The 24534-nt window shown below is 51.6% G+C and overlaps 1 long non-coding RNA gene across 1 annotated transcript; it reads left to right on the top strand.

Annotated features, from left to right (window-relative positions):
• Nucleotides 1–3922: 3922 nt before the first annotated feature.
• LOC141279624 (uncharacterized) lies at nt 3923–14860 on the top strand. Its single transcript, XR_012334206.1, has 4 exons — nt 3923–4047; nt 7916–8005; nt 14473–14540; nt 14625–14860. It is a non-coding gene; the product is annotated as an uncharacterized lncRNA (long non-coding RNA).
• The last annotated feature ends 9674 nt before the right edge of the window (nt 14861–24534 follow it).

The raw sequence follows: 24534 nt of genomic DNA on the forward strand, positions 1-24534 counted from the left end.
TGCCCCCCGCGTGTATCGTCAACCTCGTGTTTGGCTTATTTGCACATCGCATTAGACTGTGGGGCAACGACAGAGACCCTCTAACTCCTGTCCTCAAGAAGCTCCAATAGTCATCTGAGCAGGCAAGAGGCACCCCCAAACTCATACAAGAGGAGAGAGAAAAGCAAGTACGGAGTAATTATAAACCAAAGCAGGTCAGGCGTGCTACAGGACAGTTCATCAAGGACGCTTTTCTTGACATGGCACAGGAATAGATTATTTTAGAAAAGTTTTATTTTTAAAAAAGTGAGAACTGGAGATGTGAGACGTCATTGGAAGGAACAACGGGGTCAAGTGTAGATTTTTCTACACTAGTATTTTTGCGGGAAGAATAAACAGATTCTCCATCAAACTGAGAAGGAGAATGTGGTGAGATCCCAGACTGTGGGTGAGGGGTCCCTGGACAGAGCAAAGTCTTTGAGGCACAGAAGTGGCGGAGGGGTTGGGTTAGGAAAGACAGTGGAGATGAGGGTGACGCTACACCCACTGAGAGTGTGGGGAAGCATGAAACACCTGCACTTGACCTAAAAGGGAATCTGTGTCATCAGGCTCCACAGGGAATGAAGCGAAAAGAAGAATATTCCTCATCTGGGAGGCAAAATAGTCCTTTTCTTTTTCAGTTTTATTGAAGTGCAATTGACAAATAAAATTGTAAGATATTTACAGTATACAATGCAATGATTTATGGAAATATACATTATGAAAGGATTCCCCCATCTAGGGAGGAATTCATTAACACACCCGTCACCTCATGTCACATATTAGCTTTTTTTTTTTTTTTTTGGTGAGCACACTTAAGTTCTGCTCTCCTAGCAAGTGTCAGCTATACCATATGGTGTTAGCAACTGTAGTCACCACGTTACACATGAGAGCCTCAGACCTCACTCACCTTATAACTCTGTGGGTTGGAAACATCTATGAAAAGTTCATTACGTTTTGGGGAAGAGCAGGTAGGATGATTCCAAAAGTCCCAGCTTGAGCTGCTGGAATCGTTCTTGAGAAAGATTTTTCAATCCTGGAAGTTCGCCACATTTTACTGCCCACCCTTCTGCCATGGCCCCAGGAGATCTGCTATATCTAAATCCTAATACGATCAGAACACTTCCAAGGATTGAGAGAAAACAGTGACATTACAAATATTAGAATAACGGCGGTATGGTTTACATGTTCTCTACACACCATAGCTCCTAACCATGATTTCTTGCTTCCAAACCTCATACGATGCTTTGCACAAAGCAAATACAGTTACTGGGATATGCTTTAAAGAAACAGCCACATCTCTAGAGTGAAGTAAGTCAGAAAGAAAAGAACAAATATCATATATGAACGCATATATGTGGACTCTAGAAAAATAGTACAGACGAGCGTATTTCCAGGGCAGGAATAGAGATGCAGACGTAGAGAACGGACATGTGGACACAGGGTGGGAAGGGGAGGGTGGGATGAATTGGGAGATTAGGTTTGACATAAATGCACTATCATGTGTAAAACAGATAGCTAGTGGGAACCTGCTATACAGCACAGGGAGCTCAGCTCAGTGCCCTGTGACAACCTAGATGGGTGGGATGGGGGGTGGGAGGGAGGTCCAAGAGGGAGGGGATATAGGTGTACATATAGCTGATTCACTTCGTTGTACAGCAGAAACTAACAGAACGTTGTAAGCAATTACACTCCAAAAAAAAAAAAAAGCTTGGAGATAGAAGTTTTAGTTTTAAGTCTGAGATTTAAAAATAAATGTCGTACTTGACTGTTAAATTACTTTTTAAAACGTGGCATCTGCCTTTCCTCACCCAAGTCAAAGCTTTTTGGGTTCCTTCCATTTTCTCCAAAACTATCACCTTCTTGTGCTTCCTTTCCCAGAGATTCCACCAAACAGATGCTGTGTGAATGTGGGCTAGTCAGCTGACTTCTTTTATCTTTATCCTCTCATCTTTAAGTGAGGATGATAGTACCTATCACAAGGGATGGGTCAGAATGGAATGGCCTTGCAATGTATGAGCGTTCCTGCTATGTGCTACATAGACGCTGGACGTTACTTTATCTGGGGTCACATTTTCCTTTGATAACATTGAGCTGTTATCAAAAGTGTAGCGTCACACTGAGGGTGCTGGCGTATTAGTCTCCAGTTGCTGCCATGACGAATTACCATAAACGTGGTAGCGTGAGTTTGTTATGTTACAGCTCTGCGGGTCGGAAGTCCCAGATGGGCCTCATTCACTAGGATCAAGGTGTCAGGAGGATGACACCTCTGGAGGCTCTGGGGAATCCATCGCCGTATCGTCCAGCATCTGAAGACTCCTTCTTTCTCTGGCCCTTGCTCCATCTTCAATGCCAGCAATGACAGTCGAGTCCTTCTCATGTCCACTGTTCCGACCTCCGCTCCCATCACATCTTGTTTTTTCCCTTGTGATGGCACTGGGCTCACCCAGATGATCCCATCTCAAGGACCTTATCTGAAGTATGCCTGCGAAGTCCCCTTTGCCATGTAAGGTAAAAATCTTCAAAGACTGGGGGAACTAGGACACGGACGTCTTTGGGGGCCATTCTTCTGCCTACAGATAGTCCCTGATTTAATGAGGTTAACTTATGACCCCATCTCCAGCTGAGAAAGCTTAGGAATAAGAGATGAAATGGTTTACAGAGGCCGTTGGGAAGGCCAGTGGTGCTGAACCTTGTCAGACCATGCTAAGATTTGGGGAAACTGAGCTCTCTGTGAAACACTTAGATTCCTCTCTAAAAGCACAATACATCCGATTAAAAAGAAAGACAGAAAAGAGAAAAGAAATCAGTGTACAGCTTCCATGGGTCTGGCCTTCGTGGAGGACTTGGGAGATTTAACAAGACCGTGCTTTCCATTTGGAAGCTGGGACCCGCCCTGGGCAGCGGAGCTGGCTTTGCTCTGATAGACCCCAGCTGAGTTAGGTAAAAGGCTGTAACATAGAAAGTTGTCTCCACAAATCAGGAAAGCAACTGATTCTCATGGGTTTTAGTATGTAGGTCAGTAAGTTTGCTGAAATTGCCGTTCGGTTCAGGAACTGGAAAAGATTGTTTTGGTCGTGCGCCCTAACTTCATTGTTTGCTGGATGGGGTAGGTGGGACCCAGAGAGGCCGGTGGTGGGCCAAGGCCGCCCCCCAGCGAGCGGCAGAGCCAGGGCGGGCCTGGGACCAGTGACTCACATCCAACCTTCCTGGGTTCTGACTCAGGGGGGAAATTCTTTGTTTTAAAAGTTAAATCTTTCTGTCTCAAAACTACTGGACTTCCTGCATCTGTAGGGAAAATAGCACTCTGTGTGTGTGTGTGTGTGTGTGTGTGTGTGTGTGTGTAGCCAAGAAAACGTGGTAGTGAAACCACATGCCATTTAATAGTGAAATGATGACATCGAGGGTGAGGAGTGAAGAACAAGATCCTTCTTATTAACTTTGGAACGAAGTCTGGATGTAAGTAAAGATTTAAACCCGCAAATACTGCGCTTCCTCAGTTCACATCTTACATACATATGACCCCCACCCCTCCTCCACGCTGCCGCCTGCAGACCCAGGAGGGGTCGTCACCGCCCCCGGTGCCTAATTGCTTACACCCCCGCCCGGCCCCGCTCCAGCCCTCCTCCTGAAACAGTCTCTCTAAAAATGCAGTGTGTCCCTCTGGCCCTCTGAAAGCTCCATGCCTCTGCCTCAGTCTCAACACACGAGCCACCTTGCCCAGGACCCTGCTCCCTGGCCACTACCTCTCCAGTCCCAACCCCCTGTTCTTCCCCGAGATCACGGGCTCCAGACACGCCTGACAGTGCAGCGTGCGCAGAAGCGGCCGCCTGGTTCAGCCCCCGTGCCCTTGCGCGTGCCCCACCCGCTGCATTAAGATGCCTGCCCCGCCCCTCGGTGGTAAGGCGTCCCTGCAGCCCGTGCGGAACTTCATCTCAAGGATGACCTCCTGGGCGGCATCTCCTGGACCCTCTTCTGTGCCACTGTCGGGCCCTTACTGACCACTATGGCCCGTGTGCCCTCCGTACGGTAATCTTGTTTACTCGTACGTCCTTCAGGGTCTGACACGTACAGGAGCTCAAGGCTTATTTGATGGGTAAACGAGTACATAAGTCTCTGAATTTAGCTTGAGGCAGGAAGTGGTGAAAAAACCCGTCTTAGCTGAACAAGCAGTGCTTCCGAAGGACGCGGCTAACTCTTTTCAGCCTGGCTTTTCCGAGCACCACGCTGTGCTTGACTCCCGGCGGCACGAGCGTTCAGGGAGTCTGCATTTCTGAATGGAAACACATCCTGAGGAAGTGGGCTGTGTGGGGACTTTCTCATGCTTTGTTCTTTCTGGCTCTTACACATCGCTGTGTATTCCTGCAGCAGAAACGCCCCAGATAGGGAGCCCTGGAGCACACTGGCCCATCAAGGGGTGGAAACTCGCGTTAGAGCTCCAGGACAAGAGAGCAGAGGGTTTCCAGAATAGCTACATACTGACCGTCTACCCAGGCTCAGGGAATTGCTCAGCTCTCCTCATGGGCGCACAAAGCAATATTTTCTGTACGTATTCAGTAAGAGGCGCAGTGGTGGAGCGCAGGGGCTCTGGAGGTGGACCAACCTGGGTTCAGTCCCAACCTGGACACCTGCTGCATGTGTGACCTCTGACATGCAAGGGCTCTAACCCTCCATTTTTCCCTCTTTGAAGCAGTGGTTGTTGTGAACATTGAGAAAATGCAGGGGAGACACTAAGCAGGGTACCTGGCATATGGGAAGCAATTGACATGTTCAGAGCTGGTGACGGTCATTCAATCGAACTTTTCTACTTCGGAACAAGCTGCTGGCTTGAACTGTCTCCAGATAAACGCACCGTGCCTTGTATGTCATCTTATAACCCATGCTACTGGGAGGCCAGGGAGATAATCCTCTTCTTACAGGCTGCAGTTAATTTGCTTCAGTTAATGGAATCGTGTGCGTAAATTCCATTTGGTCACCTAAGTGACTCACGTGCTAATTTTCCTGATACGTCAAGTGGTTTGGTCGTCTGCTGCCGCCTAAAAATACTGCCCCTTAAATGCATGTAGCCAAGAGAAAGAAGCCAATGTGAAAAGGCTGCCTGGTGTATGAGCCCAATGATAGGACCTTCTGGAAAAGGCAGAGCCACGTACAAAGACCACAGTGAAAAGATCAGGGATCGTCGGGGTTGGAGGGTGAAGGAAGGAGGGATAACTCGTAGAGCACAGGGGGTTTTTAGGGCAGCGACATTTTTCTGTATGATACTGTAATGGTGGTCGTGTGACATGGCAGATTTGCCAAAACCCATGGAAAGTATAACATGTTGCTAGAAGACTGGAGCACAATGGCGTTGTTTGCAAATAATTAACAGGAGGGGTGGTTTAAGTTCATGAAAGTTCTCAGTTATAGTCATACAAAATGCAATATTATTACTTTCAAGCAACAGCGTCATTAGACATGGGCTAACTGTATTTCTTGCTAAGCTCTTAAATAGTGCAGCAAACGTCCATCCCATAAAAGCCACTGGGAGCGATGGGTGGGTCCCTCCCGGGGCCTTCAGGATGGGTGAGTGGGTGGGGAGAAGCCATCGGAGAGGCAGTAGGACCACGACGGTGCCCCAGGAGTCCTGGGTGGAGCCGGGTCTCAGAGGCCTGTGGTCCTGCTGCCTCTCCGATGCCTCCTGCCCGCTGTGCCCCAGCCCCAGGGAATCTCTCTTCTAGCCTTGCCCTCCTGCTAGCACATCTGCCTGCGTCCTAAATCTTCTCTCCTCTAGTGACTTACGTGTGGGTGCACAAAAGGCAGGAGCGCTCCTAGAGCATTTTTCTTTCTGGCCTGGCACCTGCGTCCAGCGAGTCTGAAGAGACTTGGACAGACGTCAGTGTCATAGGAGGAAGGCAAAGCCGAAAGGGGAACTGGGGCTGAGCAAAATCGGTTGACTGGAAAAATAACGAAATCACGGGGCTGGGGGAGAAGCAGAGTGTGCTAATCAAAATGGGGCTCATTTCAGGACTGCCAGATGAGTTGAGAGACTCCCTCGGGGAGGAGGCGGGGGGAGGGGGGGAGGAGGGGGTTGAGGGAAGGGGGGGAAGGAAAAGGGAGAGAAGAGACAGGCGAAGGAGGAAGAAAGCGGTGGCAGGAGACCCAGATTCCATGGCTAGCGGCTGGAGGAATTCTGGGAAATATTTTGACATAAGACAGGTTGAAGTAAAGCCCAGGCCAAAAAGACCCTCTTCTTCCTGGGGTTATAAGGCCAGGAGTGCACAGAGAAAGGGCTGGGACTCCAGGGGCTGGGCAGCTGGGACGGTGCCCCGGCAGGAGGACAGCAGGAGTGAGCTCACCTGGGCTGACCGGGCAACGTGGGACCAGGTGCCACTCAGCAGAGCCGTGTGGCTCACAGCGTCAGCGGGACGGGCACCTGCAGGGGTCCCACCTTTGCGACGTGCACTCATAGGGCGGCGCGGGTCTCTGGGAGTGAGGAGAGGAGGGGAAGGACAGCAAATCCCACCCGAGGCCGTGCTTTTGGAAGGGAAAGCTTTTCTCATCCTTTGGCTGGATGACAGCAGCCAATTTTATCCAAGTGAGCGTGTCAGGGGTTATAGGCAGGACGCGTTATCTTCTCAGTACCTGCAGAGCTAGGGGGTACGGGAGCTCTATTTAACAAGCGAAAGTTTATAATTCCTGCATGAACTACCTAGAAATGATTTTCAGCTGTTTAGAGTATTTTATGGCCTTAAGTAGGCAGAATATTCTACCACAGTTGCACTATTAACATAGCCTTTCTCCTTGGAGAGAACGAAAATAAACTTTAGTGAATGCTCCCACCCCGTGTTGCCAATTTGGTCATCTACGTGGTTTTCCCTCTCTTTGTACCACTTCCCTTAGAAAGATATGCGCCCATGACCTGTATCGCCCAGGAATAATCACGCCTGTCACTAAGATCCACTGCGTGCTCTGAGAACATGAGGGAGTGGATGCCAAAGGGTGTTTGTAACTAGCTAGTAAGGGCTTTGCCTCTAGAGCACAGTTACTCAAGTTCTGAAAATCATTTCCATCTGATGAAGGTTTGGGGGCCTAGTATGACAGGAGGGGATGGGGTCAACCAGTAATCTGATCTCCACAAAAATTGTCACAATTATCACCTATGCGGGTGGTCTTGGCCCAGGTTCAAACTGACCTGGAACAAAGAAAGAATCACTTCTCTCATTCTTGTTCCTGGAGGGCTGGCTATCCTAGTTTCAGGGCTCTCCGTGGTTAATGAAGGGTGAAATGCACGCTGTCCATGAGGCTGAAGCCAGCACATGACTTGAAGAACCAAAAGCCGTTCATCTCAAAGCCCAGCGCACTTAGAAGACGGCTGTCATGGGCAGAATTCTAAGAGGGCGCCAAGATTTCCACCCGTGGTGCGCACACACCTCCCCGTTGTTCAGTTAAAGACTAACCTGGGCACTGCTGTGAAGGGCTTTACAGTTGTAAGTGAGGTCCCAAGTCAACTGACCTTAAGATGGGGAGGTGATCCAGTGGGCTTGACCTCATCACACGAGGTCTTTCACTCTGATGTTGGGCTCAGAGATTCAGAGCAGGAGAGGGATTTGACACAGTGTTGCTGACTTGGAGAGGAACGGGCCACATGGCAAGGAATGCAGGTGACCGCTGTGACGGAGAACGGGTCTCCACTGACACCAGCAGGGAAAGGGGGACCTCAGTCCCACAACCACAGGGCACTGAATTCTTCCGGCAGTGAGCATGGGCTTGGAAACAGATGTCTTTCTACAGAACCTCCAGACAGACAAGAACCCAGCCAGGCAGTGCTGGACTTCTGATCTACAGAAACATTAATAATATTGAGATAACAAATTGTAGCTTTCAACCACTCAGTCTGTGATAATTCTTTATTCCACAGTGGAAGACGGGTACAGCCCCCTCTGCATCCTACACCACAACACCTGCAGCCCTCGGATTCTCAGAGGTGGAGAGCGGGTCCAGAACGACGGTGAGATGAGAAACGCACAAAATTCAGGACAGGTGGGGGGGTGGGGGGATGGCAAAAACTCAGTCATTAAGATAAATAGCATTTCAAACTGTGACCAAACGCCCATGACATGAAATTGACCTTTTAACCATGTCTAGGTTCAGGGGCGTCAAGCACATTCACGCTGCTGTGCCCCGCACCACCCTCCCTCCCCAGAACTCTTTTCATCTTTCGAAACTGAAACTCTGCCTCCTTCATACAGCAACTTCCCAGATAAATAAATCTTAATGCAATACTTTTTATTAAAGTTGATTTCTTAGAGCAGTGTTAGGTTCACAGCAAAACCGAGAGGAAGGTGCAGAAATTTCCCACCTCTCCCCTGCGCCGCCTGCCACATGCACAGCTCCCCGCGTCATCAACACCCCCAATCGTGGCACAGTTGTTATGATCGATGACCCTGCACTGACACATCATCACCACCAGAGTGTGCTGTTTACATCGGGGTTCACCCCTGGTGGCATACATTCCATTGCTTTGGACAAATGCGTAATGGCATGTATTCATCATCAGGGTGTCGTACAGAGTAGTTCCACTGCCCCCCAGCTCCTCGTGGCGTCACCTGCACATGCCTCCCTCCCTCCCCCCAGCCCTGGGAAACCACTGGTCTTTTCACTGTGTCCCTAGTTTTGCCTTTTCCAGGATGTCATGGAGTTGGAATCATACAGTGTGCAGCCTTTTCAGATTGGCTTCTTCACTTAGTGATATGCCTTTAAGTTTCCTAATGCAATATTTTTTAAAGATCAAAATTAATGCAAAAAAATCCAGGATGAACAAAACATCAAAATATACAGGCTGGAGCGGTATCAGTGGCCCCTAAACATCTTCACACTTTAACTCACTCTGCAATCTGATCGCGTAACAGACTCCGTCTTGTAATAAAATTGGGACATTTGCTTTGACCATTTGCTGCCAATATTTTCGCTTGCTTTGAGGAGATCGTCTAAGTGAATTATTAAGTCGGCCATGACAGATTGGACAGGGAGCCTGGCAGCCTCTCGGGCATTCCTGCTCGTCCAGCCCCTCCCCTGCCGGACATTTCTGGGAAGTTCATAGGTGGTGGGTGGTGTAGATTACAGCTGAGAAATTAGTCCAGATCGTGCAAATAAATAAGGCTGGGAGAGTCAGCGTGGAGCATGTGTCCTCAGCTTCCAGCACAAGCTCCCATCACTGTTTCCAGAGCTTTTCCTGGCGTGGCTTCAAAATAACTTCGTTCTGAATTTCAGCAGAAAAGTACTTCCAGGGGTGAGAGAATTAGTTCGTGACGGGAAAGGCAGAGCCCTGTCCCTTTCCAGCCCCCTCCCCAGCCATGGGGCACTGTGACGTGGGGATGGAGGGGCTGCAGACGCTGGTCCCCTCCTTTAAGCAGGGCTCTGTGTGGGGAGCAGCCCCAGGAGGCAGCCCGAGCCTGAGGCCACTGGGCGGCCTGTGATTCACTGGGACCAGCATCTCCAAGGGGCCCCAGAGCTCATCGCAGGGACCGGGAAGGAAAGACGTCATTCCTTTGGATGCCACTTCTGACATCCCTCTGATGGAAGAGGGTCTCCAGGCTTCTCAGATGCCAGGGAGTGACTTGGCCAGTGTTGGTTTCTGAGGGGGAAGCGCTCCAAGTCTGACAGCAACTGTGTGGGGAGATGACGGAGGAGAAACACAGTGGTCGGGGCCGGGGGCGAGAGCAGCCTGAAGGCTCTTCCGGGCATGTCCGCTCCCGAGAGCCGCCTGGCTCCTGTCCAGGTGGTGAGAAGCCAGCAAGTGCTGTTTCCTGCTCAGGAGATAAAAGGCGCCCCTCCCCCCTGCTCCCAGGAGAGGAGGGAATGTTCCTGAACAGATCAAGGAAGCCCATGGGCTCCCAGGAATGAAGCACTTACTACTTTCTTATGTTTATTCTCCTGTTACGAATACGCCACTCTGAAAAAGGAACATAGATGGTTTTTATTGTTGATCTCCTGGAAACAGCCCTTAGCTCTTAGAGCGGAGCCTCCTTGAGTTTTCAAGGGTCTCTAAAAGCAACGGCTGGAAGTTTTGCATCTCTTCATAAATGTTATGAATCTTGACACTGGGAGAACAGGATCGACATCCCCTCCACTAGAGCTGTGAGCAGTTCCTCAGAAGCAACTGTTCTATGGAAAAGGGAGAGACAGACTGGAGTGTGTTTTGGGGCCCGATCCCTGTGCCCCAGCATCTTCACGTAGGCCCTTTACACCGACCTTCACACCTGCCGTGCGGGGAGGATTCGTCTCTCAGTTTCTCTGATGAGGAAACAAGCTCTCGAGAGTTTAGGCCTCTTCCAGGTCAGCCAGCCCCGGCCCTTCCCACCGTGTCCGCTGGCGCCGGAGATGGATTTCGCCGAGCTGAGGGTGGCACGCGGGGGAGGCGCCAAAGGGGCAAGTGCTGCGAATGAGCCACGTCAGACTGCGGGCTCGTCCCCAGGCCGCGGGCTCGTCCCCAGGCTGCGAGCTCGTCCCCGGACTGCGGGCACGTCCCCAGACCGCGGGCTCGTCCCCAGACCGCGGGCCCGTCCCCAGACCGCGGGCTCGTCCCCAGGCCGCGGGCCCGTCCCCAGGCCGCGGGCCCGTCCCCAGGCTGTGGGCTCGTCCCCAGACTGTGGGCTCGTCCCCGGGCGGTGGGCTCGTCCCCGGGCTGCGGGCTCGTCCCCAGACCGCGGGCTCGTCCCCAGGCCGCGGGCTCGTCCCCAGACTGCGGGCTCGTCCCCAGGCCGCGGGCCCGTCCCCAGGCCGCGGGCCCGTCCCCAGGCTGCGGGCCCGTCCCCAGACGGTAGACTCGTCCCCAGACTGTGGGCTCGTCCCCGGACTGTGGGCTCGTCCCCGGGCTGCGGGCTCGTCCCCAGACGGTGGGCTCGTCCCCAGGCTGCGGGCTCGTCCCCAGACGGTGGGCTCGTCCCTAGACGGTGGGCTTGTCCCCAGACTGTGGGCTCGTCCCCGGGCTGCGGGCTCGTCCCCGGGCTGCGGGCTCGTCCCCAGACGGTGGGCTCGTCCCTAGACGGTGGGCTTGTCCCCAGACTGTGGGCTCGTCCCCGGGCTGCGGGCTCGTCCCCAGACGGTGGGCTCGTCCCCAGACAGTGGGCTCGTCCCCAGGATGCGGGCTCGTCCCCAGGCTGCGGGCTCGTCCCCAGACGGTGGGCTCGTCCCCAGACTGTGGGCTCGTCCCCAGGCTGTGGCCTCGTCCCCAGGCTGTGGGCTCGTCCCCAGACTGTGGGCTCGTCCCCAGACGGTGGGCTCGTCCCCGGGCTGCGGGCTTGTCCCCAGGCTGTGGGCTCGTCCCCAGGCTGCGGGCTCGTCCCCGGTGTTCTTAGTGTTCTTAGGCTTCCTTTTGAGAAATGGGCTGTTTATGGTCTGCATTTTGCTAGCCTGGGTGGGATAAAGTTAAAGGGACAGTTGGGCTCTATTGTTATTTCCCCAGAAATGGTCGTTCTGGGATTCTTGGGATCCGAATCCCACTGGCCCTGCCTTGGAAGAGAGCGGAGACCCCAGAAGCCCGTGGTGGTCCACGCACCCCGGACCCCACCTTGTGCAGCACAGGTGTCTCCGCGTGACCCAGTCCCACAGGTGGGGATGTGCCCCCCCCTCCCGCCCACCATGCTTCCTCCGTGCTCTTAGAGTGATGCAGGAGGTACAGGGGCCACCGTAGCACCTTTGATGCACCTGTAGAATGAGATCCAGAGGCTAGGAGCTTTCCCCAGAGGCGAGACTTCAGCTGGTGTCCTGATGGCGTGTTTCCACGGCAGGGCGCGGTGCAGGATCACCTGACACCTCGTGCGGCCATGGCGGGGCTTGTTGGATGAGGGACCTGGGATGCCCTGGGTCTCGTCCAAGGCCTGGCAGAGGCCGACTCTTCTTTCCTGCCCTCAAAAGAGAGGCTGGGCGCTGCTCCCCCGGTCTTGCCGAAAGGCTCAGGGCTGGGGTGGAGGTCCACAGGGGGCTACAACCTTAGGTGCCTCCGACAAGGTGAGTGTGGTGTATCCACATTTTCTCAGAGTGAAAACTCACTCCCAGAGCTGCTCAGGGAGCGGCCGTGGTGCGCTCTGCCTGGAAATTCTGCCCATGTTGAAGTATGTACTGCAGTGAATGTGGCTGCCTTTTTGTTTGATACAAAAAGAGCAAAAACGGATTTCAGCTCTAAACCACCTATTTCACCAACACAGAACTTATCTGAAATAATCTCGAGAACAGCACACCCCTCACCACCAAGATTGCCTCTTTTCCCGATGGTGAAACGCAGAGCAAAGAAGCAAAGAGGAGAGGGAAAAGGGAAACATTTCAGACTGTACAGGTGCGCTTCTCTGTCATCCTTTCAGTAGGGAAGTTCATACAAAACAAAACAAAACAAAATGCAAATAAAATTACAACCTTAAGCGTTGTGTGTTTATTCTAAATTCGTCTCAGTTGGCATTACCACTTGATATGTCTTTCCTACATCCTGGGCCTCCAATTGTGATTTTCTTTCCTCCCCCGTTAGATTTCTGTTCTTTTGAAGTTAGGAAATGTCAGTGGTTTCTTTCAAGCATTTTTGGGCGAGACTTTTTTTTTTTTTTTTTTTTAAGAGTCAGAGCAGGAAGAGGCCATTCAGCTTATCTCGTTCACTTCCTGAAATCCAAACAAGCTCTCAGAACACCGCATCACACCCCATCCATTCAGCCAGCGTCTCTGCACTTGGACAGGAGATTTCAGAGCCATGTCGACTTTATAAAAACCTTCAGAACTGGTTTGAAAAGCCTCCAAAGATTTGGAGAAATAACTTAGAAAGTTTGAGGCTAAACTTGGTGTGGTTATTTCCCTCCCGAGGAAATGATTCAGAAAGATCCTTTCTTTCCTCAGAGAATTCCATCCCGGTTGGCCCCCCAAAGCTCCCGCGTGGACTGACGGCTGATAGTTTCTAACTTTTGTTCTAATTCGATTTATCCGTGGAGTAGAGGATGCCTGCAGGTGTGCTTGTAACTCCTGGTCCTAATTGAGAACCAGACTTTGAGATTTGCTTGTGATGGAAATGAAGTTTTGAATGCATCTACTTGCCCTCATCAGATAATACCTATTTAAGAGTCATTTACAGAACATTAAGCTTCTCGCTATGCAAAAAAAAAAAAAAAGCCCAAATTCCAATCCCAAGGCCCCATCTCATTTTCTCCAAAAAGGTTTGAAGCTCCTTTGCCTTTAAGACAGTTACGAGGAGAACCAGTGGTCAGTACAAATCAACTAAGTTCCCCGAAACATCTTGGTCAATGATCTGTGTCCTTTCAGGATTCCTCCCATCTTGACGTGGAAAAGCAGAAATGTCAAGCGAAATGCACTGCTAAGGCCCAGGCAACAGGAAGCGCGCAGCGTCCGATCCACCCTCCTCGTCTGACATGACAAAGCTCCTTAGAAAGTACCTGGCCGGTCTTGGCAACTTGACAAACGGTGTGGGGTAGTGTGAGCGAGTCTTTAAGGCCACAGCCATTAAGGCTACAATTAACTCTGGTCGAGTCTCTGAATGGAAGCAGTTGCTCTCAGGGGCCCACAAGGGTTGCTGTGTTCAGTGCTGGCCACCAGGAGCCTGCCTGCCGTTATCAAGGCAGACAGTGAATGTATCCATCCATCAACCCTGCTGCTCGGTGCTGGGAGCCCTGAGCTAACACTCATCAGAGGAGCCAGGCTGGGCTCCGGCCACAGAAGGAGCCCAGCCGTCCAACGTGGGTTGTTTTTTTTTTTAAGTTTCATTATCAAACCACAAGGTTTGTAGTCATATTTCATTGTCAGAGTTAAAAATAAAAGTCAGTCCCCAGATCACGACGTCGATTCTTTCTATGAGGGTGCGACTGCTTGTTATTTTTGAGCGAGTTCCAGTGACATCGTAAACAGCAGGCTTCTTTGATAAAGGAGACACTATTCACAAGTGAACCGTGAAGATAGTTCTTGCTCATCCTTTTAAGCAGCACAGTTTTATCTGAATCGTATCCATTTTGGTTACACTTTTTTCCAAAATATATTACAGACCTCTCAGCCATCATAATACCTGATTTTTTGTAAATTACAGTAACATATACATAACATAAAGCTTACGATTCTAATCACTGTTAAGTGCACAGTTCAGTGGTGTTAAATACATCCACACTGTCGTGCGACCATCGCCACCGAACGTAGCAACTGATCATTTTTAACATAAACGAACCTTGCTCTGACGACTCGGCGCCACCCTTATAAAGCTCAGCGCTGTGTGTGTTGTAACATGACTCACGATGGGGACAATGACGTGTTTGTGCAGTTTACCCCGTATGTTAGGGAACCTCAGGCCCCTAACGTCTTGGGGTCGGGATATGGCTTCCATCCCTCCTGTTTCTGTCGCTCTCTGTCTTCTCCCATCAGGGTGCAACAACCATTCATCTCTGCTTTCGGGATACCTTCGTGTGACACCCACTCTATCTGAATCTTCTGCAGGGAAAGCCAGCGATCAGACGTGCTGAAATGTGCTGAACCCAGAGCCCAGCCTCCGAGAAAGCTTTCCCGTGAGTAAATGGGTCAAAATAGCCTGTGACCGGGCCCCACGACGTGCATTTCCGAGCTTTGGAAAACATTTCTGCTTCTTTCAGATTCTTCACTGTGTCTTGGACTGTAGTGATTGACGTACATCTGACCTGTAAATAAGGGAAGACCCTTATCCTTGTGACTCTTGGTTGCCTGAAGCTCCCTTAACATCAAAAGGCAGCAGAACCATCTGGAGGCCTGGTCCCCACTGGGAAAGCAATGGAGAAAATTCAATTAAGGAGACAAAAATTTAAGCAAAACTCCCTTTCAGGCTCCCATCATTTCCTGCCATAGAAATAAAAGACAGATTCTTTCTCTATTTGCTCTCAATTTGTCTTGACCGTTATCATCTTTGCTCACGAGATTATTCCTCCTAAATGTAGGCGGCAGAGAAATAAACTCAGAACCTAGACATTGAGGCCACCTTGGAGAGGGTGAAACACATGAGGAGACCGTGTCTGCAAGTACCTCCCTCCTTTCTGCTCAGTATCTGCTGGGCAGACTGTGTGGGTGAGGATTTTCTCTGAGACCATCTGCTACGGGTACTTCATTTTGCTGTTTTAATTAAGTCAGTGGTTCTCAACTGGGGGTGATTTTGCCCCATGGGACATTTGGCAAGGTTTGGAAGCAACTGATATTTTCACAGCTGGGGAGGGGTATCGAGAGGGTAGAGGCCAGGGAGGCTGTCGAACAGCCTCCAAAGAACAGGTGCCCCTGCTGCCCCCCCACCCAGCATGGACTCTTCAGTCCTCATGTCAGCATGAGGTGAGGTGTGGAAAGCCATAGCTGAGAGTTCCTGAGGCTAACAGAAGAGCTGGATGCTGTAGGGAGGGGACAGAGAGGAACCCGGTGACTACAAGTGTGTGTGGGTGGGAGGAGTTCCTGAGAGTGGATTTCTGGAGCTAGAGAACTATTGGTTTTGAGGGGACGAGATCTTAGAAAATGTAAATGATCCTGTTTAGAAGTTGAGGTGGCAAGGCTGAGCTGATCTGGGCGTTCTGAGAACTGTTGTCATTGTGTATATTACAACCATTTCATATATATCTATACGGAGAGAGAGACGGCTCTGTACCTACATATATAGAGACATGGGTAGATAATTACTTTACACACACACACACACACACACACACACACACACGCTATTGGCTCTGTTTCCCTGGAGAACCCTGACTGTCATATCACTAACTGGTTGGTAAGAAAAAATTTGAAGACAGTTTAAATTTCCAACATTAGGAGCCGATATATTCATATAAAGGAATACAAAATATCCATTAAAATGAACAAGTAAGTTTACGTCTCGATCAGCTTTTGAAAACAAAATGTTGAATATACAAAGTGGTCCTAAACGACGTACACGACAGGGTGCTGCTTATGTAAACTAAAAAAAAATAAAACAATACTATGCTTTTATTAGGGAAAGTAGACGTGTAATACAACTACAAACGCTTGGACTGGAAGGAAACACATCAAGTGAATCAGAGCTGTGGCCTCTGAGGAAGGAGGGGACGGATGAGGAGAAGAAATGGGGCCAAGAAGAGGCCCAAAGAAGGACCTCGGTGTCCTGAGTAATATACGGCTGTTTCATAAAGAATGTCTGAGGCCTGAAGGACAAGATGTCAGCATTTGCTCTTTGTAGATGGTCGTTGTCATGGGCTGAATTCTGGTCCCTCTCAAAATCCATCCACAAGGAACCTGAGAAGGTGATGTTATTTGAAAAGAGAGTCTGTGCAGATGTAACTGAGTGGGGGGTTTGGGGTGAGATCACCTTGGATTCAGGTCGGTCCCAAATCCAAAGACAAGCCCTTCCCATCATGGACTTCAAATATGTTCACATATTGGAGAAAGAATGAAGGCACCATGAAAAACGTGAAGGTTACATCTTGTGCTTCTTAAGGTGGTTCTAGACCTCTGGTTTTGGCATCAGAATATGGTCTTAAAAGCATCCCGCCTGCCCCCGCTCCTCTCTTGCTCGCCGTGGCAGCCGTGGCAGAGCCGCAGGGGAATGGTCTGGACTCCTGCTCACCTTTGAGAGGAGAGCCGTCCTGCAAGGTGGCCGGCCTGCCCTTTGATAACAGAGGTCAACGTCTGTTGCGTTACGAGACCCGGGGGCTTCTTTGTTTCTGCAGAGCGGCCCGTGTTTCCTGACTAACACAGGCCCTGCAGCAGCTGTTCTCATTCTTTGCTCCTCTGGCCCCCCGGAGCGTCAGCATTCACAGACCTGCCATCGAACTTCTCCGAGTGACTCGGCTCAGTCCGTTCTCCTTAGGATTATTCAGCCATTAGCAGACATGCATTAAAATCCATGTATGGTCTCTGCCACTTGGATTTCACAAACACCGTTTTGTAGCCAGCAGTGGACCTCTCTCATCTAACTCAGAAAGCATACTGTACTTAGAACACCTTCTGCACAATAACGGAAACAGAGCCGCGTTCACAGCTGGTGTTGCATCCGACACGTGGCTGGACCGGCACAGCTCTGCTTATTCACGCACTCTTCACGAAGCAGGGGTCAGCCCTGTGCTGGTGCAAGGTGTGTGTGCACGTGTGTGTCTCTGTGGAGTCTGATCCCTCTTGGCCCCAAGCTGTCCTTTTCTGTAGACATCTCTCACACAAAGCACCTGCCGTGTGACGGAGACATGGCTTTTAGGGAAGCAGCGAGGGGACGCAGGGCACAGCCTTGAAGTTGGCTGTTGGGTCCCAAGCCCGGCCCTTCTCGGCTGCGTGTGCTTGTGTCATCTCCTGAGCGATTCCGTTTCCTCGAGCGGAAGGTGAGCAATCGTGTGGCCTCGTGGCATTTGTCACGAGTACTGAAAGTGCTTCACGGAGGGCCTGGCTAGTCCTGAGCTCTTATCGTAGTTGAATGGCTGGACAGAAATCCACCCCCCGCCCCGAAGGTCTGTTGCCCACAGATCAAAAAAGAAAGAGGATGGATGTGGTTGGCATCTCTGCGACCATGTCTGCAGAATCCTGCCCGCCAGGGGCAGAAGCCGTAACATCTTGGAAGCTGATGGGAGACCAGGTTGGGAAGAGCAGATGTTAGCAGCAGCCCTGCCCGAGGCGGGGAGCGGACACGGGGCCGGGTAAGGACACCCTGCAGCCAGGGAGGCAATTCCCGTCATGGAGATTCCAGGCCCGCTCTGCTGGGCAAACCTGAAGACCGAACAGCCACCCGCTTCAGCTTGATCAGTTGTGTTATGACCAGTTTTCAAGCAGGAAAACCCTGGGTACTGACAAGTTCATCTTGAAATTAATGCAGAAGAGAGACGTCCTGAAAGATATTGATTACAATGTTCCTGGTTATCCCTGCATGACGGTATTTCAGGGATTTTTCATACTTTATTTTACAAAAGCAATAAAGTCATTTTCATAAGAAAAATAAGAAAAAACAATGGAAATAAGGAGGAAGTACCCCAAGTTCTGAGTCAGAGACCTGACTTCAAATCCCGGCTCTGCCGCCGCCACCTGTGACCCTGAGAGAGTCCCATCCTCTCTGAGGGCCTCATTTCCACATCTCAGAATGGAGATAATAGTATTTACCTCCTAGGTTATCTGAAGCTTCAACTTCATAACTTCTGGCACACAAGACAGCTAGAACAGGGCTCGGAAAGTAGTAAAGACCTTTAAACATTTTAACACTCCAAAACAACCCGCCGCGGAGCAGAAGCCATTTCCTTTACGGGCCAATGACCGCCCCCAGCGAAGTCGGAGAAGGTCCATGTTCTCCCTCGCCCCCCAGGGCCTCCAAGACCCTGGCTTGGGGTAGGGGGCTCGCGGGAGAAGGGGAGGGGGAAGACTCAGCTGTGGAAGCCGAAGGGTGATGTCATATCTCCCACCAGATTGCGGCTCTCACAGCCAAACTGACATTCAGCCCAGAGAAGGTGTCTGAAGCCACAGCCACCGTGCAGCCCCCGTCCATGCGCCGCCCCCCTGCCCTGGCCGTCCCACCCCGAAGCCCTCACCCAGAGGGGCAGTGGCTCAAGCCCATCTCCACTGTAAGCTGGCGTCCGGGCTCTCCTCCGTGGGGCTCCTTGCTGGGGGAAGACACGGGGCGGGGGTGCCGTGCGTCTCACCGCGGGCGCCCTCTGTGTTTGTTCTCTGTCTCCTGCTTGCTGCCGTCCATCTCTTTCCAGAAGTTGGCAGGTTGGCCGGAGGTGAATCCCCCTGCCAGCTCCTCTGTCTTTCCCATCTTCCGTTTAGATTCCTCGTGAGGGCCGGGAATCCACACTCGGCCCATCAGTAATGTCATCGGCAAATCCTTCCACGCTCTCCTCCGCGCCTCCTTTGGCTGCCCCGGGGCTCCAGCCTCCCTGTCTTCCCATCTCCCTCCTCCCGGGGCGCCAAGCTTTCCCTCCCCGTTTTACGCCTCCACTGACCATTTCATCACTGCTACGAACACTCAGATGCTTTACTGTGACGTTGCCACTCTTGGGGCTTTCCCAGGGCTTGCAATTTTGTAGCAGAGAGGGATTTCCTACCTAAAGCAGACAGTGGCCTTGTTTTTAAAGGTAGAAGCAGTAGGCTAAAAGGCTAAGGTATTCTAAAGGTGCCCAGCCCACGGCACTCACACCGAGAGAAGTGATTTTCCTGGGCACAGTTTGCCCCCTTCCCTTAACCAAAGGTGCACAGGCCGTGGCCTCGGTGACGCTGCCTGGGCCTCCCTCCATGGCTTGTCGGACAGGTTCCCAGGTGCGTCCAGCAGGGTCTCCTCCCTCCCCCCCAGGCACCGGTGAAGGATGGGCTGCCGGAGACCCTCTGGGCCTGGTCTTCACAGCAGCCCTGGGCCAGCCCCGCTCCAGACTGGAGCAATGGAAGGAAGGCAGACGGGCCGCCAAGCTCTGGACGCCTTCTCCTCTCCGCTGGTGGGAAGGCCTGTGGGATAAAGGCGACACCCTTCTGATGCCCTATGTAGACATGCATGCCTAGGGCTCCAGTTTTCTCAGGAAGTAGCAAAGTGCAGCTGAGGGGCCTGGTGTCTGAGAGCGCAGGGCCTTCGTTCCAGCTCTCAGATGTACCTCGTTGCCATGTAACCTTGACCATCTGGCCTTCGGCTTCCTCCTCTGTGAAGCGGTGAAGACAACGCCGCTTGACTAGATTTGCTGGGAGAACGGCTTAGAATAAAATCGGTAGATGCAGCACGTTTGATGGGCCGGGCGGGGGACGTAGAGCACGTGGGCGCAGGCACCGCTGGGCTGGAGGTGGGCGCTTGCTCCAGTCTGTGGTTTTATTTTTGTTTTTATCCCATCCACGCGCTGCCCTCGGGCTCGCCGCCTTTCCAATGTCCCGGAGCCGGATTTAGAATTTTTCAGCTGCCGTTCAAAAGGCTCCATCCGCAACCTCCGCGCTGCTCAGAGCGCTGCCCCGGGCACCCCCTGCCCCTGCTCGGGGCCCCCTTTGCATCAGTTCCCTAAACCACGAGGAGCGCGAGACTCCCCGGAGCCGAGCAGGGCCTTCCCAGGCCTGTCCTGAGAACAGGGCTGAGCCGGGCCCAGCAGGTCCCGCTGGAATGTTCGGACGGCTCACGTCCAGAATTGGTCCTGCCTCTATCTTCTGTGGGAACAGATTCATGCCTGCACCCCACTGGCTAGAGCTGCTTTCCCTGCTGGCTGGGACACGGGTGGCCCTGCTGCTGACCCCTCCCCACCCTGGCCGCTGCCTTGGCCGCCAGGGCCCTTGTGTCAGCAGATTTCTTTCCAGATGTCCACCTGCGTGCGTCCATCAGACCACCTGACACGGTGCCGGGGTTGCTCCCCTCGCTGGGTAAAGCTTCCGCGGGCTTTCTCTGAAGCAGCTGGGGGCGGGGAATCTGCGGAGGAATGGCGCTTTGTAAATCAAAAAGTAATAACGGAGCGCAGGCTAAGCGCTGGAGGCTGGACGTGCCTTGGCATCCCCGCCGGCGCGGGAGCCGCGGGGCGCTAGCGAATGACCACACTGCCCCCTGGTGGCCAAGCTGACTAGCGCCCGAGGGTGCACGCGGACCAGTGTTACCACGAAAACCCCATAGGAACCAAAGCGGAGCAATCAGAATTCCCCAGGAAGCGTTCAGGCTGGGAAGAAGCATACAAGAAAACTCCCATTTTTTAAGACTCTGAATTTTTTTTGGTCCCCCAATAGCGAACCGAATTTCTGAGTAGTTCAGAGCTCACTAAAGAAGCCTAGACTTTTTAGGGCATTTTATAATGCTGCTTTTCATAAACAAAGTATTTAAGACATTGCTATCTCTGTTAATAAGAGTGACCAAAAATGCCTGTGAAACTCTAAAAGGAATGAAAGTCTGTGCTTCCTTTGCATTACGTAAAAACGCCGGGTTTTAAGTTTAATTATTCAGACTGGGAACTTCACCTCTAACCTCTAAGTTTAGGTTCTTTCTGAGCCAGAAACCTGGCTTCTGCTCCCATCCGCACGCCCGTGAGAACGGCATGCGTGACACTGGATGTGCAAGCCAAGCTTGAAGAAGTCTGCCCTCTAACAGAGCATTTCATTAAAGTTTCAACCGCTCGCTGTAAACATCTCCAGTCTAGACTGAGGAAGAAGCTGAAGCGTATCTGGAAATCGGGGTGGAGTACCGTAGTCCAAGAAGGCACACTCCTCCTGGTATTTTCCACTCTCGACTGTTTCTTCATAACTGGAAGAATCCTGTTTCCCGCTCCGCCCCATTATTGTGTGAGAAAGGCTAGTGCGAGGGATTCTTATGAAGCACTTTGAGCTTCCTTCCAGGGAACAGCTTCGTGAAAGTAACTTCAGTCAGGGAGGAAAAACGCGACTGATGTGCAGGTATGTGCTCCCAAAGGAGAAGTGCTCTAAACATTGTGGCTCAAACCTGCCTTAAAAGAAACGGACGTGTCAGCCTCAGGGAAGCAGGCAGGTGGCCCCGTGCATTTACGTTATGGTGCTTACACACCTGATGAATAGAAATACTGGTCAGAAAGAAGTGATGTTTTCCAACGGAGCTAGAAGTATCACAGTTAGAGAAAGTAAAACCCAAACAAACACAGAGAAATATACAAAGGCCCAAAGTGTGTGAACTGGGTGCTTTCCGTCCTCAGATCCAGGAGAAACTGACCGGAGGCCTCCATGCGCAGAGGAAGAGAGGCTACTGTGGTTGCAGGCGGCACCAGCCCTGCAGCGAGGTGGGAAACCGCCTCCCCCTCGAGGGCTCTTCTTTCCCCGGTCTCAGTGCTGCTTCCTTCTTCTTTTAATTGTGGGAAAATGCACCAAAGGAAAATCTACCATCTTAACCACTCAAAGTGTACAGGTCAGTGGCGCTAAGGCCATCACCACCATCCACCACCCGAGCTCTTTTCTTCTTGCAAAACTGAGACTCCGCCCCCATTAAACGCTGACTCCCCTCCCCGTCCCGCCAGCCCCTGGAAACCACCCTCCTGCTGTCTGTCTCTAGGAACTCGACTACTCCAGGGACCTCGTACAAGTGGGATCATCTAGTATCTGTCCTTTTGTGACTGGCTAATTTCACTGAGCATGTTTTCAAGGTAGAGCCTGTGTCAGAATTTCCTTCCTTTTTAAGGCAAATAATATTCCATTGTGTGGATGGACCACATTCTGTTCGTCCATCATGCAGTAACAGATGGGGAGCTTCCACCTTTTGGCTGCTGTGAACGTGGCACACTTCTGAGTCCTTGCTTTTAATTCTTTTGGGTGTATATTCAGAAGAATGAAATTGCTGGATCATACAGTAACTCTATGCTTAATTGATTAGGAGATAACTAGTGTTTTCCGTAACAGCTACACGTTTTGCATCCCCACCAGCAGCGCGCGACGGCTCCGATACACCGGCTCTGTTTCTTAGATGCGGGCTCTGGAGGGGTTTCAGGTGGCAGGGCTGCCACCCTCTGATCAGTGAGGCGCTCACAGCCCCTGCCCGGGAGTTTTACAGAAGGTGATTTCTTTTCACGGTGTCTCAGAAGAGAAAGTGGTTCGTGGGCTTCACTCACCACGGACTTGTGATAGTCCCTCTCCCCTCTGCCCCTCCACCCCCAACTTCTCCGGCCCTCCTCCCCCAAAAGGACCTTGGGAGCTGGTGGAGGGAGGACCTCCAGGACTTGGGGACCCTGGAGCCCATGTGACCCAGTGCCTGGGGGGCACCTAGGGACCTCCCGCCGCCTCACAAGGCCCCGGCACCCTAAACGTTTCAGCCTTGAGGTCCAGGGCCCGGTGGCCACCTGGTCGGGGGCCTGTGCTGATGTGGGTCCCAAGGGAACCTGGGAATGAGGAGGGACCCCAGATTATAAGGGAACAAGACCCTGATAGACAGAAGTGACCCCTGGGAAGCTGCTGTGGCCCCAACGGGGTCTGGGAGTGAGTGGGATGGAAAGTCATCCCAAAGAGCCTGTTTACGGCCAGCGCTGACCTCCTCAGGCACCATTTGTGTGTGAGATGGTGATCGCGGCCCAGCTCTTCTCAAGTGGCCATTTTTATCACTGGCCTTTTATTTGCACTTGATTGATTTTATTGTACGGACGGAGAATTATAACCCCAGACTACTGCTGTGGTTAGGAGATATGCACAGCTCCCCATGAAAGCTTAATCTATCTGCCTGTTTTGGTGTTTGAATATTTAAAACAAGATAAAAATAATCGGAAGGGATCATCTCTTTTTTCACTTCTCAGCACTCATCTTTACTCCCTCAGTTTCCTACTGAAAAGTCTACGTTAACTCGGCAAAGTGTTGCAGATATAAACAAACCTCGGTTATGGACCCATTTCAAAGGGCGGTAAGTGGCGGCACTGGGGGAACCACGCATCCCACAGTCATGGGGACTGTTCTCTTAGGGACGGAATGGAATTCCGTATGCGGTTAGAGCTTCCCCAAGTGAAGACCGTAAGAGTGGACTCAGTGAAACACACCTGAGAAATAAACAGAGTCACGTTACTCGGTAAAAACCCAAGTTGCCGTCTTTCCTACAGTTAGACTCATTCCCCGGGTGTCACAGTCCTGCAGCTTCTGCTTTTTGCCCCGTTCCTTCCGCAGTGAGTGGTCCCTGACCTTGATACACGTGAGGACCACCGGGGAGGTCTTGACGAGCTCAGGGCCCAGGCTACCCAGAGGGAGGGATGGCAGTGGCCAGGGTAGGACCGGGCAGCAGGTGTGAAGGGTCCCCAGCCCACTGGCAGGTGCAGGCCGGGCTGCAGACCACCGCACGCAGAGGGAGTGCGCACGACACCTGAGAGCTGCGGGGGGAACTGCAGCAGCAGGACGCTTCCCAAGAGAGGACGTGTCGAAGATTCTTTGGTTCAGGTGGCCTCGGAGAGAAGCGTGGCTTTTTAGGCAATCTGAAAGTAAAGCAAAGCACAAAACAAACACATCAACACACGTGCGAAACCAAAGCTGAGAGTGGAGTCTTGTGAACCCCCTTTTCACCCAAAGACTTTCCTCCTCCAGCCTCACTAAAAATGCTCTCCAGGTGTGACTTTTCACTAATTCGCTACACAGAGTAAACGACCACAGAGAACCAGAGTGATGCCCTGGAGCTCTCGACCTTGATCCCTCCCCGCCGTGACCCCAGCACGCACATGCACACGCACCCACGCAATGCACACACGTGTATACATGTGTGCACACAGGCACCCAGACACACGCACACACGCTCACATACACACGCACTGATCACCAGAATATGAATCTTCATCTTCCTTTCCAGCCTTAAGTTAGCTTTCTTTTTGCCTTTTAAAAACCTCCTCCTCTTTCCCTGAGAGTCGCTATTTCCCAGGGCCCTTCCACACTTCTAAAAAATAAATCTACAAGTTCTTTTGATTTTAGAGAATCTCGTTTTTAAAAACTACAGAGAAATAGACGAGGTCATAGAAATAGCAAGCACAGGAGATAAAAGTATAGAAAATTCTGGAACCATGGCTCCAACACTCCTAATTGCCTTTTCTAGGATGTTTGGAAACAGTCTCCAGGCTCTGGCTTCTGGCTGTGTTTCCCAGGAAGCTAGAGTGCCTCAGGGCTTTTTAT

The sequence above is a fragment of the Tursiops truncatus genome, chromosome 10 (assembly GCF_011762595.2).
Source record: "Tursiops truncatus isolate mTurTru1 chromosome 10, mTurTru1.mat.Y, whole genome shotgun sequence".
NCBI lineage: Eukaryota > Metazoa > Chordata > Mammalia > Artiodactyla > Delphinidae > Tursiops > Tursiops truncatus.